The sequence below is a fragment of the Chlorocebus sabaeus genome, chromosome 22 (assembly GCF_047675955.1).
Source record: "Chlorocebus sabaeus isolate Y175 chromosome 22, mChlSab1.0.hap1, whole genome shotgun sequence".
In the NCBI taxonomy this organism is placed as follows: domain Eukaryota; kingdom Metazoa; phylum Chordata; class Mammalia; order Primates; family Cercopithecidae; genus Chlorocebus; species Chlorocebus sabaeus.
Window position 1 is genome coordinate 1,489,739 of NC_132925.1, and position 15,038 is coordinate 1,504,776.

Sequence of the window (15,038 nt, forward strand, 5' to 3'; positions counted from 1 at the left end):
GATTAAGTAGAGAGTAAAGACAGCATCACAGAAGATAAGGGGATAGAACATGCTGTTGAGGTATGGGCACGCTACAAGGTGGGATAGATGAAGACAATGGAAAAAACAATGTATTCAATACTGTTTCCCTGCCACATAGTCCAGATTCGTCTTACCCCTCCGTTGATAGTTTTGTCCTGTAGATCTGAAGTTTCCAATGCACAAAGATACAATGGCAGAAGACCTCAAATCTCTGCCATTTATCACTTTTTGTTGATGCCTAGCTGGTTGGTTTTGATTCTTAAAGGGAAAAAGTGCTCTTTTAATGTGTTTGCTCTCAACTCAGGCTCAGCAGCAGGGATCTCAAATCTCCAACACTGGCTCACCAAACATATATGCTCGCAGAGAGCCAGCAAAGAGAAAATTCAGAAAATTTTTAAAAATCTTAGGCACTAATAACACTTTGAATAGTGTCGTTTTAGTTTTTTGAAATAAATTTTATATCCTCCACAGTGTGTATATAATTATATATTCCCAGGTACATATTTTAAAAAACAATTTACATAGGATATATTTGACTCAGGTTGTATTTAAATATTCTCTTAAATATACTTCCAAAGACATTCTTATTTTTAGTGCTTTACAGAAGTATTTTGAAAATAGGAAGGCTACTGTTAGTAAGAGCAAATTCAATTTGAGTTTGGTTTGTTAAGAAATATTTATGCTGTTCTCTCGAGTGTTAGTGTTGTTTAGACATTAGTCTTATTCGAGGCAGTTGAATACTGATATGATTGCAGATAACTTGGGAATCTGCTAATGGTTCCAAGAGAGTTCATTTTGATGTATTTAGTGTATTTTAGGTAGGTAGGATGTACTAACATATCATAATATGTGGTACTTACTATATATATTCCTCTTATTTACAGCCAGCTACAAAATATTCCTTAGAAACACTGAAAATGAAAGGCTTTTTTTTTTTTTAAAAAAACTGTTTTTCTAATAAAAATTCAAGAGCTTTAATATTTAGTGACTGCCTTTAGGTTTAGTTTGTCAGTGCCCTTCACACACTTAATAATAGGCTTCAAAACTCCTGGTCGCTTGCTAATAACTCTTCACTTCTCAGGAGATTGAATTGCTATAGGCTAGTTTTCTTAATAAGCCTGCCAAAAAAAAAAAAAAAGTTAAATTGAAGACTCATTATATGTTTCCTTTTCAGCTATTTCTTATACATTGCCATGCAAATATATTTCATTTTTTCATATAGTTCATGAATGTGCATGAATACATACATATGCATTTAACAAGAATTTTGTTTTGAAAAAAATACCGTGGTATATGAGAAAAATTGTAATATTTTAAATGAAGATATTTGTACCCGAGAAATAGCTAATCAAATGTAAGAGGCGAGAAAATAAAAGGCCACACATTAAACTTGTGCATCATCAAGATTAAAAAAATTACTAGCATTAAAAGCAGTTAGTTAACATTCTTTTTTCTTTTTCTTTTTTCTGCTATCTATGTCCAGTCTCTTTTAAACCTTGAATGTAACATACAGTATTTAATCTCCTACAAAATTGTAATTATCTTCCACCAAAACACAAATGAGTAAACATAAACAAAACAGAAACAAGACTGGCCATTATGAAGGAATTAAATGTGACTACAAGAAGAGATTTTAAACTACTGCCGGAAAGGGCTTAAATTGTCTCTTAAAAGTTGCAGCTCTGGATGTACTCTGTTAAGGCAATAGTTTCATGAACAGGAGCCCATTTGTAATTAGATAAGGAAAACTGACAGCAGCAGTTGAGTTAGTGGCTCCCGTGGAATGACAGGTATTGACTGAACCCTGGGCTGTGTTTGAGATGGTGAGGGAGTCGATAACAGCATCAGGGCTTGTTTGGAGTAACACTGCCAGCAATGCTTTAATTTGCCGCCTGGAAAAGAGCCACAGACATTCTTCCCCCATGTTTAGTGTTGATGAGATCTAACACTTCCATTTAATCTTCTGTTTACCACTAAAAACACTTGTAAGTGGGAATGGCACCACAAAGAGGAAATAGAACAGGGAAGCATATTTTGTATGAATTCTATGTTGCAGCCCAAGTCTAGAAAAAAACACCTCATTTGAGTCATTGAATGAAGTGTAGAAGGAAAAGTTTAACAACAATAAAAAATCAGTTTAGAACAAATGTTTTAACTGATTTTGAAGAAGAGATAGGGAGTAGAAAATGTTTTTAAACTACCTTTTGAATTACATATATATATATTCTTTTTTTTTTTTTTTTTTTTTTTGAGACAGAGTCTGACTCTGTCACCCAGGCTGGAGTGCAGTGGCGTGATCTCGGCTCACTGCAACCTCCGCCTCCTGGGTTCAAGGGATTCTCCTGCCTCAACCTCCCAAGTAGCTGGGACTACACGAATTCTTTATATTTTTTTCTATATAGCATATTGGTTTAATGAAAAAAAAGAATGTAAATGGAAATGCTGTGATGTTCATAGACACATTTGGGATGTATTGTTATCTCTACATAATTTAAAGATTCTATTTTGTATTCTGTTTAAAAGCAAATGTATTCTTATTAAATACTTCCCAGATATTTTTGAAATGTCTTACATAAATATGTATATATAAATTCTATGATAAAATATTAATGTATAGTTTTGTATGTGGTATACACTTTGACACATAATATCTACCCATAAAAATCCACAAAAGCACCCAGATTTTAATACTGACCATTAGAGAACACAAGCAAAATGATTGTTGAAAAAGAGTTACTTCTGGACCAGATCCAGCCTAGCTGCATTTAACTTGCTGTCAAAATTCAACAGACACCATTATAAAATTTGCACCTACTTATTATTACAAATTCAAATAATCCCCTAACTGTGACCTTCAGTGCCTAATTAAATAAAGGTAGCATTTAAAAATACTAGATTACTTCAGTCTTACTTAGTTGCCAGTGCTTAATGCTTCCCACCTGTTGTAACACAGAAACTGCCCAAGGTAGACTGCAGTGCCTTTGGTTGTGCCAGGAAATTTCAGAAGCTTAGGATTTTGTAGTGAATCCACACTAAACTCCTGCTCGGCTCAATTAGATGACCTCCTGAGATGATCTGACATGTTGTGGAGATAGTTACTGTTCCAGGGATGAGACACCACCCGTGCTTCCAGGGGAATCTCATGGCAGCGGCTCTTTCCCTATCCCACATACAGTCCAAAGCTGAGTGTGTCTCTGGAAAATGAATTCACCCGTGACTGAGAATACGGCTCTGAATTTATTAAAATAGGACTTGCTGTGCTGAAAAAATTTTATTTTGGTATATAATTTTAAGCGTGGAAAATTAAAATCAAGAGATAAGTATAATAGCTAGTACTGTCTCACACATGCCTAGGATCCCTTAAATGTGTAAAATGTATTCCCCTTTCTAAAGTCTCTGCGGAAATTAAAGAGCAAAGGAATTAGGACTTAACCAAATAAAATGTTTAGCTTGAAAATGCATTAGTGAATACCATAACTAAAAGAAAAATGATGCTCAATATGCTTGCTTTTAGTGTTTTTCAGAATGTATCAATCATGTTGGATCACATTATTTTAGTACATGTAAATTTTCAAATATTTAATTATGGCGAAAATATTTTAAAATGCAAAGTCACATATCAATTACTTAACATATTTCTGTGTCAAGTCCAATAAACTTGATTCAGTCAGCCATTACATAAGTAGGGACAACTATTAACATCTCTCTTACTGGTACAGTGATTGATTTTAGTCAGGATAACCTTGAGTACTTCACGCTTCACAAAATCAGCATAATTTTAGCTATACGTATCCTACTGTTATGAAAGTTTTTACTCACCTTTTGATATTTTGTAGATGGTTATTTCTTTGTATACAGTTGTGTCATGCATAGAGCTTTATTTTATTTCTTTGGAAAGAAAGATATAATTTATATTTGTCAGCTTTCATAACCATGATTAACAAGACTAATTGAGATTAAAGTGCTGCCTATCAAAAAATTTCCAACAGTTGGGACTGAATATTTGGGCAATTCATATGATTGTATATTTATGGTGGTGGAAAAAGCCAAATAATTCAGAATTTACTTGTTCTTTCAACAAATAATGCTTCAGAACTGTACTTGGGGTTAAGCTGGGACAACAAAAGTATGCACAAGTCCCTTTCTTAAAGGACTCCTTGTTTAGGAGGAGAGAAAGACATGTAAATAAATGACTGTAGAGTACAGTGCGATCAGTGCGGTAATAGAGGTATGTACAAGCTTGAACAGTTATTCTGAAGGGGAGGGAGCAATTAATTCTGTCTGAGATGGGACAGGGGAAGGATTGAATTCGAGCCCATTCTTTGAATAATACATGAAAGAGCACTAGTCCATTCTCCTAAATTGAGTAGTTTAGCCAAAGAGAGCTGCCAACCTATCGATCAACTGATGAGAAGACAGAACTTAGACCTCGCAGGCCTAAATGAATAGTGAGCTGACACAAGCAGGTATCGGTGCCATTTGTAGCTTTATCCCTGAAACTACAATGAGTTGGTGCTCTCAACAATGTCTCCATCGAGATTCGGTGTTCCCACAGCTGGAGAAAGTTTCTAAAAAGGTGTTAGTAAAGAATGTCAAGAGATATCGGTAACTAGATGGATAAATCACATTATATGAGACCTCCTGAATGCAAGAACTTTTCATAAGATACCAATCACCAAATCTCTTTGAATGAAAATGTTATTTAAGCATTTCTGTATGTTTGGTAAGGTATTCTCCCTCTCTTAGGGAATAGAAGGAATAAACAAAATGAAACAAACAAACAAAAAACCTTTACTTGATTTTGTTCTCTGCCTCAGGTCATTATAATCTACCCAATTAGACTCCAGACTGTTTCTGTAATTTCATACTCTGTGATTCACTGATGCTAGCTCCTGTTTTATCGCTAGCCCATTAAGCTTTCTCAAAAATAAAACAAAAAGCAAAAAATTGTATTGTCCTAGCCTCCAAAGCTGAAACATTCTTTCCTTTGTCTTCTCCCCCATAAGCTTTAAAAATTTCAGGAAATCTAGAGTTCCACATTCTCCAGTGTTGCTATAGGGATTACTTTCTCAGCTGGACACAGCCCAGGTGGTATATAATACTTGTGGGCTGAGTTATTTCCTCACAAACTTTGAATGTTAAAATTCTAAACCCTCGTGTCTCAGAATGTAACTGGATTTGGAGATAGGGTCTTTAGAGAAGTAATTAAGCAAAAATGAGGTTATCAGGGTGGTCCCTAGACTAATGTGACGGGCACCCTCATAAGCAGAAGAAATTAGAACACAAACACGCACGGTGGAGAGACCACATAAGGTGGTAGGAAGAAGATGGCCATCAAGGACAGAGGCCTTAGAAAGAACCAACCCTGCTGACTCCTTGATCTTGAACTTCTAGGATCCAGAATTGTGAGACAATCTCTTTCTTTTGTGTCGGCCACCCAGAATGCGGTATTTTGTTATGGCATCCCCAGCCAACTACTACAATAGTGATGACACGTATTGTTTGGTATTTCATCAGTTCATTAACATTGGTATTTTGTTCCAACTGGAGTTTCTTAATCACCTCTTGTGAAAGTCGTACAGATCACTGTTCACAGAGTAAGCACCAATACATTGCTGTTGAATTGATTAACTTTCTTGTCATGTTTTCAAATGATGTGCCACAATTCCTAAGTTGATTTGCACTCTGCTGCTTATCACATGAGCACCCACTGCCAAGTTTTCTGCTGTCTTTAACCACCGTGTATTTCACATTAGGTTGCATATGAAGCTTCCTATCCTTTCCCTTCTGATCTTGGACATCATTAGATCCCACGAAACTACAACGGAACCTCCAGGATAAAAACATTTATAGCTCTGCTCACTGAATGAAGAGGAGCATGTTTCTAAGATGGTTTTAATGAATGAAGGCTCCGGAGATTTTCTTACTGCTGGACAACATAATCTGAATCTCCAGAGCTGGTTTTCACTCATTACAAAGTGTATGCATTTTCTCCTTATAAATCTTGCATCAGCTTTATTTTTAAATTCTGAGATATGTGAAATACTGGGTTTTTAAAATAAAAAATGCAAAGCTAGACATACAATCATTCATTTACCAAAATATTTTGAAGCAGCTATGTGTGAAGCACTGTGGGAGATAGAAGGATGAATTAGAAGTGGACTTTGCCCATTAATAACCTTACATTATAATAAAGGGAATATCATGTACAAATAAGGAATTATGAGTGAGTGGAAAAATATATGATCCAGAAGTGATGCAGAGAGAATGTTAAGAGTTCAAAGGATCACTTCTGTTTATGGGAACCAAATAATGACTTATAGAAAGTTGGTGATTGATTTTAGCATGCCTTAAAAAGAGGGTGGAGTTTAGGTTTGTACATCAGAGAGATAGAAGAGAGGAAATTTCAAACTGATGGGACAATGTGAGCAAAAGGTAAGAAAATATATGTATTCCCTTTATTTGAATTGAATGAAAACATTGAAATAAGTTTGCTTAACATTAGGTAATCCTTCAATGTTAACTTAAATAAATTATTTTATAGGAGGTAAAAATACATCTCCTGTTTCTGAATATGGGTTTCGCATGAAAATGTGCTGTGCCTTTTATATATACGATGAATTGTGAAGAAAAGCTTTGGATAATATTTCAGAATCTATAATTGGGCAAGTAAGACCGAGATGATATAATGCTTATTTTTACATCCTCAGATTCTAGCATTATATGTGGCATGTAGTAGCTTACAGAACTTCTTGATGAAGTCGTCGTAATTACAGCTTGAAATAGCTAAGTAGCCACAGAAATAAAGTATAATGCATGGAGCAGATATTTGAAAACAGATTCAGCAAAATTGGACAAATCTTTGGGTTCAGGACTGCCATAAACAGAGCTGTCAAATATGATTTTAAGGCTTGAAGCTGGGTTGAGAGGTAGAATGATAGTTCCATCAAAAATGAGGACAGGAGTAAGTTTATTGAAAGAGAATGACTTCATTTGGTGATCTGCTGCTGGAAATATAGGATAGTGAATAGGCATCTTCGATTCAGATATAGATAAAGTGGAAGAATTATTGTTTGGAATGGTTGTTAAAGACAGATTACTGAAGGGGAAAGTGTAGAGAGTCAAAGGTGATGCTGAAGAGTAAGTGTTTAGTGAATGAATATTTTTGAAGGAGAGAAGAAATGGAAGCATAGAAGGAAATAAGGAAATAAGTCAGACAAGTAGAAGGTACATCAAAATGTCAGTAACAAAACCACAATGTGATACCACCTTACTCCTGCAAGAATGGCCATAATCCAAAAATCAAAAAATACTAGATGTTGGCGTCGACGCAGTGAACAGGGAACACTTCTACACTGCTGGTGGGAATGTAAACTAGTACACCCACTATGGAAAACAGTGTGGAGAGTCCTTAAAGAACTAAAAGTAGAACCACCATTTGATCCATGATCTCACTGCTGGGTATCTACCCAGAAGAAAAGAAGTAATACGAAACACATACTTGCACGCACATGTGTATAGCAGCACAATTCACAATTACAAAAAGGTGCAACCAACGCAAATGCCCATCAATCAACGAGTGAATGAACACACTGTGGTGTATATATATGATGGAATACTACTCAGCCATAAAAAGGAAAAAATTAATAGCATTTGCAGCAACCTGGATGATACTGGAGATTATCATTCGAAGTGAAGTAACTCAGGACCGGAAAACCAAACATCGTATGTTCTCCCTCATAAGTGGTAGCTAAGCTGTGAGGATGCAAAGGCATAAGAATGACACAATGGACTTTGGGAACTTAGGGGGAAAAGGATGGAAAGGCAGTGAAGGATAAAAGACTACAAATTGAGTGCAGTGTATACTGCATGGGTGATGGGTGCACCAAAATCTCACAATCACCACTAAATAACTTGCTCATGTAACCAAACACCATCTCTTCCGCAAAAAACTATGGAAATATGTTTTTTAAACTAAGTCAGTACCATAGAAATAGGAGGTTAGAAGTAGACAAAAATGTTTAATATCATGGTGAGATTAAAATAAAGTTAAGGGGGAAAAGCCTTTGATTTTGAAGACCAGAAGCTTTACTGGTGATCTTGTAGAGAGCAAATTCTATAGATTAATAACTTTAGATTCTAACTGGTAACAGAGTAAAAAATAAATGAGAGATTATTAACGGAGTAGGAGGTGATAGTTTACAGGATCAGCAAGATGAGAAGAAAAGCCCTTTGGAATTAAGGGAGAGCATGCAGGTGAGGCTGAGGAATTGAAGTCACAACAGAAAGCTAGTCAGTGAAGCAGAGGTTTAGTCAAATGCAAAAGAGATTATACAGAGCACAGAGGGCAGTCTAGGACTTTTACAAAACTAGGGATGTTGATTTTTTCCCCATATTGAGAGAATTGCTTTTAATAGTCATCTCCTTAAATGTGTTAACAATCCTTGAAGGCTGATACTAGTAATTTCATTTTAGACATCAAAACTGAGATTTTTTTTTTTTGAGAGTAAGTCATGTGATTCCAATGGTACAACCCGGCTTTAAAACCTGCAGCCTTTCTATTATTACCATGTTGTTTTTTAATGTTTGTCCTGACTGATTAGCTAATTTTAAAAATGCTTTAACTTCCTTTGATTAGGCAATGTTATTTACAGATTGAACTGGCTTGCTGAATTGTTACATGTTATGTAATGTAATATGAACCATGTCAATGTCAGCTGATTGTAACTCACACTTGTATTCAAGAGGCAGGAAGTAAAAGCTATAAGTTTTCTGTAATCATTGTCACAAGTGTAATCATAGCTATTGTTTCTTCTGTAAGATTCTCATTGAAGTAAATGAAAACGAAGACAACAGTAAGACTGATCCTTCATTGTAAAAAACAAAAACAGGAAAGCAGCATCAGGATTAAATAAGACATCTATATTAAAATATTTCTTCTATGAAGTGGATAGGTTAGAAGAATATGAAATTATTATTAGATCCTCTTAAGCTAACTTATCTGTCTAGATGAACTTGAAACTGGCCATTCGCAAAGTGCAAACTCCTAATAACACTTTCAGGTTAAAATGAAATATGCGTAAGATTTGTTTTTGCCGTTCTTAGGCATCCAGAAGTTCTGATTGGTATACCCAAAAGGCCCGATATCCAAACTGTACCAAAAACTTTGAATACAGTTCAAAATAAATACACTTAAAATTAGCAAAATCTCTGTCAAAACAGTAAAATGTCCTTATATTTATGATGGTTGCTTTTTATCTGTATAGTTGTTTTTGGTCTTGTTTTTACAGGCAGGTGAATATAATGACTTGTTGCACTTACAAACTACTTCAGTCCTACTGCAGAATCTGTGGATCATCCTTACAGTCACTGCCTCATGAGCAATTCTACATATTAGTATTTTTAAAAATGACTTTAGGCAATCTCTTCAATTTTATTTATTTTGTCACTTGGAATTTCTCTTCATATTAAATTATAGAAAAAGCAGCTCTGTAATTATTTTCAGTCCCTATAAGTTCAGTCTTGTTAAGAATAAAAAAGTGTATTATGTTTGAAATGAATGTATAGAATTATAATTGGTATATTTGTATTTTCTTTCATCATAGACCATTGAAATAAGTAGCAGAAAATGACTTTGCTTTTTTACTTTAAAACCCAGTAAGGGATGAAAGTTGGTAGGTAATAAAACATATTAAATGTAATCAAGAATATTGACTGTCCAAATGTATGCTATAAACAAAATTATTTCCAATCTCTCTATTACCATAAAATATTAGAATAGTATTTTCAAAGAGGGTGAATGAGTAAGACCATAATTTTTATACCAGTAAATGTAAGAAGTCCTAGATCTATTATGTCTTGCTTACATATCAATTCTCTTTGATATTATGTGAATTCTTCCTTTGAATTATCAGCGTTACTAAAAAAAAAGAAAGAGACAGAGAAAGATTGGAAATGAAGTAGGCTTATTTACTTATATATTATTTGCTCTGAAGGGTAAATGCCAACTAAATGGACTTACAAACATATGGAAAAATTAATGTATATGATATTTTTTCCAACCAAAGGGTTAAAGAATATGAAAGAGGAACACTAATATTAGTCAAAACAGAGCCACCTTTACCCTAGAGAGTCATTAAAGTCTAGATGTGTTTTATATGCAAAATGGCCTGTCAGGATCATGGAAAAAATTCTGACACCCTGCTTCTCATCAGTGCCCCAGAAACAAAGGCGAAGAAACGGGTTCTGAGCATGGGACTGCATTGCTTACCGGGTTTGTGTTAAAAATACATGTGCTTTTATGTGGCAGTTTCATACTTAATGAGTCTTTCATTAGTTTAAGGCAGAAAAAGTGCCAGTAAAAGTCAATGTCTAGTGCTGAAACAAAATACACCCTTTTCAGGATAAAACTGGCAACAAGCATTTTATTATGTTGTAAGAGAACATTTTTTTTTTTACCATTTTCTCATATCCTCTTACATGTCTCTATATTCTATGTTCATCAAAAAGTTAAAAATCACTAGTTCTGAAATTATGAAAATCTGCCACAAGAATATTTGACTAACATATTTTTAGAATTATAGTCTTACACAGGGCCAAATAGCAGACTAGAATAAAAGGGATTCTTTCAATATATTTTTAAACAATGCATGGTAGGAAATGATAACATTTCTAGTTCAAGATCAAATATTTAAAACTTGAAGTCAGATTACTTATGTAATCTTGTGTGTGTGTGTGTGTGTGTGTGAGAGAGAGAGAGAGAGAGAGAGAGACTTGGCTTTCTGATTCAAAATACAGAACTTTTTCTTACATAAAATATGTGTTTAAGTAGACATACTGTGTCAGACACTATTAAACAATGACTAAGATTATTAAACAATGACACAGATAATCACAGTGATTTGGCCTCCTAATGAAACTTGTGAGAATTTTATATTTGTGATGTAACAAATTTTGTAAATGATTATTGTACTACTTTGTTTTGGTTTGAAATTTTAAACTCTTACAACTAGATATGATAGGGTTAAAACATGGAACATCTTGAAGATTATATGGAAACTGAAGAAGTTTCAGGTTTGCTGAAACAAGAACACTGAAGATAAGATTTGTAACACACCCTCTTAGAAACGACCATGGAAAGATGATAAATGATATTTACCTCATATGTCATGATAACTGGTTTTTAAAGAAGATATCCGTGCCCTCTTTTATCAGGGGGATGGGAAAATGCATCACTTACAAGCGCTCAATCACCATGACATAAAGAAATAGCAAACCTTGAACATGTCAAAACAATGCCTGTTCAATCTACTTCTGTTTCCTGAACACTGAGTTTATTCTCAATATTGTATCCCCAAAACAAGTGGTCTTTAAAATATGATGTTTACTTTCTGGTGAGACTTTTGTAAAACATATTAGTGGGTATATGAGTATACACAGTATATAACAATTTAATAAGAAATATATTTTAGAGGCAAAAATGATTTCGAAAGAACAGCAATATGTCTGTAGTTGTATCTTTACTTAAGTGTTAATATTTATTGAATGCTTTCTATATGCCAGATGCTTTGCTAAGAGCTCATGTTAAACACAGGCTGGTACTATTTTTACTCCCATTTTACAGATAAGAAAACTGAGGGATAAAGAGATAAGTAAGGAGTTCAAGGTTTCCCAGATGTAGTTATACCTTAAGTATAATTTACCACATTATTTGAATTTTCTGATACTAAATTCAATAGGCTTAGGTTACTGGTGTTAGCACTCTTGTCTATGATCTTTATAAAGTATACACTTTTCATCTCCATGAAAAAGAGGAAGTAGTTTGGGTTGATTTAACATTGACTTTGAAATGACGGATTTGTTCTTCTGTAGTAATATAATATTTTTCTGGGGGAAAATTTGGCCCTTGTTTTTAAAGAATGCATGAAATTTCTGCAAAGATCCTATCTACGTTAAACATGGTTTGTATTCCAAACACTTATAAAAGACTAGTGTACAAGTAAAATTGGATAATTATCTTAAACTTACTAGAAAATTCTAGTTGTGCTCAGAAAAAGTCTCGTTTTGTAGTCATTTGCAACTTTTTCAGAGTTGTATTATCTGTGTGTGAAATATAAACATGAATTCTGGCCTCTACTCTTAACTGTTAGCACCAGATGCTTCTCAAAACAAACGATGTTGTCTCTGAGTGTTCTATAAACAAATTCCAACCTGAATGCCTGCTTTTAGCATCCCTCCCAATTTATCAGATAAATATGAACTCTATTTTCTTTTCAGACAAAACCTATCTACTGTAACTTTTTTTAAAGAGAAAACAGTGAAATGTAGCATAATCTGTGAAAACACGCAGGATCTTGGCAGGCAGAGTCTAGCAAGGAAGTCTTGTGTTTTGGCTGAACATACTCTGGACTTTTATCTTGGCTAAAGCTTTTTTTAAAAGAACATGCCTTAAAATAATTTGTTTCTGCTGCTGTATGCTAGATTTTGAAGAATTTTATTTAGTCCTTAGACTCCTGGTCTATGAGGAACGTGAAGTCTGTATACAAAACCATTATACTGATGAAACTTTAAGGAACTTCTAAGATGGTAGTAAATTTGTGTTCTTTATATAAATTATAGAATGATGTACAAGACTGCTTAGGTCACCTTTTTTAAAGGTGAATGGCCCTGCTGGCAAGAAACATAAATATGAACCTCAGAAAAAAAATGCGTCACAGAAGTCCATTTTTTTATAGGTGCTCCTAGAAATATTTCAAATGTTGTAAGCAAAAAATCAAAACACAGAACTTCAGGAAGATAAAAACGAATGAACAACCCTGCTTTTTGACTATAGACTCTCATTAAATGCTGAGTAAACACATTATACATGCGTGGGATATTTGTCTAAGTTCTTATGGTCAGTTAATAGTAATAGAATTCACTGTAATACTAGCTACATGTATTAATGACTTACTGGGTGACAGGCATTTTGCTTCGAGTATATTATTTCATTTAATCCTGAAATAACCCTAATCGGTAATGTAAGTTTACCATGAAAACAGATTAATGTGAGCACCTTAATTTTTTGACCTGTTGTGCCACTGGTTAGTCCAGTTGAGAGCCATAAATTGAGCAGAGAGTCTTAATTGTTCAGGGACTCTGTGATAGGACTAAATAGCCAGGAGGGATTTCACTAGATCATTCAACTCTTTAAAATTGTGACCTAAGACAGATAGGAACCATGATCTCTAGGGATAAGAAGCTAATACATTAAACTTGTATACCACCTTGCTTATGGCATTTACCATTTTGCCCTTGTATTCCATTTTATCTAATAAAATTCAAGGAGTTTTTTAAACGTAGATATTGCTGAAAGTTTCATCTAACTCGGCAAAGGCTACAATTTATGATTTAGTTGTTAATTAGACTTAAAGAACAAAGCTAATGCTGTTCCATTTAGTGAGAAAGGTCTCTGAGGACCTGAGACTGACCAGTATTGGTTCTCCTGCTGGGAAAACACTATGCCTAAACAAGTCCCCAGGGCTCCATTACTGGGCCTTTTAGACAAACACAAAATGCATCTTAGTTTATTTGAAAATCCTTACAATGAAGCTTTATTGCATATCTATAAATTTTTCACGTTGACATGTCAAAGACTTGTAAAAGTATACTGGCGAGAGAACGATAAACATTATAAATATACCACTTTCCTTTAAATGTAAGATGATCGTAGGTCGTATACGGCGTGGTCATAAACGGAATACAGTTCTGTGTGGGGACGCGATTGTGGGAATGAGTAGTAATGTCTAAACGGGATGGCAAACCCTTTACTGAGAAAGTAAGCAATGCAACATTATTTAGCGAAGTTGGATATGCAATTTTTGAAGATTAGGAGACAAGATAGGTCATTTTATTTGGTGATTTTATTAAAAGACAGTTCAAAAATTAATTTTAAATGTCAATATATTCTCACTGATGTTATTCTATCTTTGCAAGTATTTTTAGTGTTCTGTCTTATGTGCATGTTTTCATATGCTGAGCATGCTTTTTTATTTTAAAAAAAGGGAAAGTACATTTTCCTCAGAATTTAAAATGTAATTCCTCCATTTCATAAAGCCCGTGGGTCACATTCCTACAAATTTCTCTACTTTGCTGTATTTTTTATACATATTTCTTAGGAATTATTCTTAGAGAATAAGTTTAACTTTAAATATTGACTGTAGCTATTCAAGTTTGGTCATCATTGAAATCTTAGTATTTCTATTTATCTACCAACTAATTTGAACCACTGGGTAAATATTCTTAGTTATAATTATTTCAAGTATTTTCTACTGGTCATGCAGATATCAAATGTGGTGCTCTAAACTCAGTTATTTCTCATTAAATTTGGAAAATATTTTCGTTTTTATGAACGAATACAATTCCTTTTTTTTTTGGACAGAGTCTCACCCAGGCTGGAGTGCAGGGCTGCAATCTTGGCTCAGTGCAACCTCTGCCTCCTGGGTTCAAGCAATTCTGGTGTCTCAGCCCCTCAGGTAGCTGGGACTACAGGACTGTGCCACCTCATCTGGCTAATTTTTGTATTTTTAGTAGAGATGGGGTTTCACCATGTTGGCCAGGCTGGTCTCAAACTCTGGCCTCAAGTGATCCACCTGCCTCCATCTCCCAAAGTGCTGGGATTACAGGCATGAGCCACCATGCCCAGCCCACATTTCCATTTTTAATATATACTGTGCTTTACAAATATTACAATATGTTTTAAAATACGTTCACAGAAGCACCTGGTCTGTGAATGGCATGCCAACGTTTAAAAAATAAACATTCTTTGAATATATATTTAGTTTTTAATGTGGTAGGAAAATCAAAGCCAGAGGGAGTAGAAACAAAATTTGTGATTTTCTAAATACTTCTTGGCTGCAGGGAAGAAACCACGTCCCAGGCAAAGTCCTACCTAATTCGATGAGAAAATTACATGGAAGAGATTCTTCTTGGCATGAGGACCCACCAAGATGGTCAACAGAGAATTAAAAAAAAAAAAA

At 34.4% G+C, this 15,038-nt stretch overlaps 1 protein-coding gene across 10 annotated transcripts in view; it reads left to right on the forward strand.

Moving 5' to 3' along the window:
* Positions 1 to 15,038, forward strand: part of ROBO2 (roundabout guidance receptor 2) — a 1,759,746-nt gene that overhangs the window by 1,299,071 nt on the left and 445,637 nt on the right. The gene's annotated exons all lie outside the window — the stretch shown is intronic.